Raw genomic sequence first — 3,197 nt, 5'->3', positions numbered from 1 at the left:
TTTTCATCACATTCCGTACCCACCGAGGAGAACCTACCCAATGGTACTCCCACACCACAACATCTAACCGGAAATTTTATTGCCAAATCCGCATTTATCCAATTAGTCGAAAGAAGCCAATTTGGAGGGATGCCTAGTGAAGACCCTCATTCTCATATGGAGACTTTTTGTGACTATTGTGATGCGATTTCTCAAACCGGTGTAACTCAAAACCAAATACGATGGGTCTTATTTCCTTTTTCTCTAATTGGTACCGCGAAACAATGGTTGAAAGGCCTTGATAAGGCTACTCTCGGAATTGATTCTTGGAAGAAGTTGGCTCTAGTTTTCTACAAAAAGTTCTATCCACCGGAAAAGACTAACATGCTAAGAGCTCAAATCACGGGTTTTATGCAAAGGGATGAATAATCTTTGTATGAAGCTTGGGAGCGGTTTAAGGGGATTTGTCCCTCATGTCCTCACCATGGACTTAGCGAGTGGTTTTTGGTACAACAATTTTGGAACGGTCTTTATGAAGATTCAAGGAACATTCTCAACATGGGATCAAATGGAATGTTCACCGAAGTTGATGATAATCAAACTTGGAACAAAATTGAGGAAATGGCGGTCCATAACTCACAATATAGTAGACATCGCAAGGCTACTAGAGGAGGAAAGCATGAAGTGGACTCCATTACTCAATTGGGTGCTCAACTTAGTGCTCACATTGATACCATCAATTTGAAGTTTTAAAAAGCTATGCCTAGACTTGAATAAGCCTCAAAATCACCAAAGCATCATGTTAATGCCATGACGGCATCTTCATCAATCCCAAGTGGGATATGTGAGAATTGTGGAACTTTGGGACATGACCAAAGTGAATGTAGGGGAACAAATGAACAAGTGAATGCTTTCTAAGCATACAAGAGTGGTACCCCTTATTCAAACTATTACAATGAAAACACCAAATTCCATCCAAATCTCTCATACAAAAGCCAAAATGTTCAAAACCCTCAAACAACATACACCCCACCTCCCATGAGAAACCAAAATCAAAGACCCTTTTACAACCAAAACCAAGGTTACCAAAACCAATCTCCATACAATCAACAAAATGACCAAGGTTTTGATGTTCAAAAAGCGGTCCTTCAAATGCAAAAGAATCAACAAGAGTTTTTCACTCAAATGCAAAAGGATAGTCAAGCAAAGGAAACCACCATCAACAACATCCTAGCTCACACCAAAATGTTGGAAACCCAATTGACTCAACTAGCATCTTCAACCTCACAAAGGCAAAAGGGGCAATTACCACCTCAAAGTAATCCCCCAAGACATGAAACGGTTAGTGCCATTCACTTGAGGAGTGGTACAAGGTATGAAGCACCGAAGAAGCAAGTTGAGGATGAAGTTGTGGAAGCTAGTGATAAAGAAGAAATTGTGCAAAACTCCAAGGATGGAGAACCATCAAAAGAAGAAATTTCAAAGAAAAATGAAGACAAGGTCAAGGAGAAGGAGCCCATTGTAACTAGACTTCCTTTTCCAAGTCGTCAATCCAAGCCTAAATTTGATGACCAACTTGGAAAATTTATGGAAATTGTGAAGAATTTGGAAGTCTCAATTCCTTTCACGGAATTAATCAATCACATGCCGGCCTATGCAAAATACATGAAAGACATCCTCACAAAGAAGAAGTCGATCCGGAAGCTTCAGACTATCGCCTTCACTAAGGTGAGTAGTGCAATACTTCAAGGGAGTTCACCTCCAAAACTCAAAGATCCGGGAAGCTTCTCAATACCGTGTACCATTGGCGACACCACGATTAACAAAGCCTTATGTGATCTAGGGGCTAGTGTGAGTGTTATGCCGTACTCGGTGAGTAAAAGGTTGGGGATGGGAGAGCCTAAATGCACCAATATCACACTCCAAATGGCCGATAGATCGACGAAGACACCATTAGGGATATGGGAAGATGTTTTCGTAAGAATTGGGAAATTTTTCATCCCGGTGGACTTTGTCATTGTTGACATGGAAGAAGACTCCAACATTCCAATCATTCTAGGAAGACCTTTCTTACACACCGGCGGGTGTGGTGATTGATGTGAAGCATGGAGAGCTCACTCTAGAAACAGAAGATGAGAGCATAACTTTTAATCTTGACAAGACCATGAGAGCTCCCCATTTTCATGAACCATGTTTTATGGTTGATCATTATAGCCGGAAGGATGATAGGAAGAAGTCGGAATTCTAATGGAAGAAGAAAATTGAAGATGCTCCATTCAAAGAGCAAGTGAATTGTAACAAAAAGAGTTTGAAAAGCTCACCAAAGTCGAGAATGAAGAGGATGTCCTCATTGGCCAAGACAATAAAATGGGAGAGTTGTCTCCATCAACTCAAGAGATCTTTAGTGATCAAGTGGATGAAGTTTGTGGTCTCTGGGACGATGATTTTGAAGGGATTTTCAATCCCTATATTGGTAATGCTATCGATCAAGACCGACAACAAGGGCAAAGTTCTATTGAAGATCTTTATCATGATAATGAACAAGCTTTTGATTACTTCTTCAAGGTGTTGAGCAACATCAACAACACCTTGGACATTCCCCCATGACATCTCACTAAGGATGAGAGTTTGGTGGAGTTCTCCCTAAACCACCATTTGTAAATATTTCTAACTCCCTAACTCGCATTTTAATTCTTACATTGCATTTTTGTCATTCTTGGATTCTTATGCTTTGATCAAGATAATTATCATTTTTGAGAGAAGTGAGGGAGGGACTAATGATTCAATTGATGTGTAGTGCTTTAGCTTAGTGTGGGGATAGCAATTGCCTAGGCTATTCATGCCTTAGTAGTGCCCCCACAATGAAGAACACGGGACTTTGAAGAATGAAAAATGACAAGGAATATGCAAGTACACGGATGGAACTGAATCCGGGTAAAACAGGGAGAATCCGAGCGTTTTCAAGGGAATCCGCCCGTCTTCAGGCAATCCGGGCGTCTTTGTAAGAATCCGCCCGTCCATCTGAACTGAAATTTTGAAATTTTGGGACTGTTGATAAATCTGAGCGTCCTGCAAGAGAAGACGCCCGTCCTCAGAAAGACGCCCGTCCTGAAAGGAAAGACGCCCGTCTTTTTGGCTGGGAAAAACAAGAAATCTCACTGGAAGAGAATCCGCCCGTCTTCAGCAGAAGACGTCCGTCCCATGATTGAACAATCCGA

General features: G+C 41.3%; 1 non-coding gene across 1 annotated transcript; it reads right to left on the bottom strand.

Annotated features, from left to right (window-relative positions):
* Positions 1-363: 363 nt before the first annotated feature.
* LOC141634907 (small nucleolar RNA R71) lies at positions 364-470 on the bottom strand. Its single transcript, XR_012539623.1, has one exon. It is a non-coding gene; the product is annotated as a small nucleolar RNA R71 (small nucleolar RNA).
* Between the last annotated feature and the right edge of the window lie 2,727 nt (positions 471-3,197).

This window comes from Silene latifolia, chromosome Y (assembly GCF_048544455.1).
Source record: "Silene latifolia isolate original U9 population chromosome Y, ASM4854445v1, whole genome shotgun sequence".
Taxonomy (NCBI): Eukaryota; Viridiplantae; Streptophyta; class Magnoliopsida; order Caryophyllales; family Caryophyllaceae; genus Silene; species Silene latifolia.
This window is presented reverse-complemented; position numbering and strand designations above follow the sequence as displayed.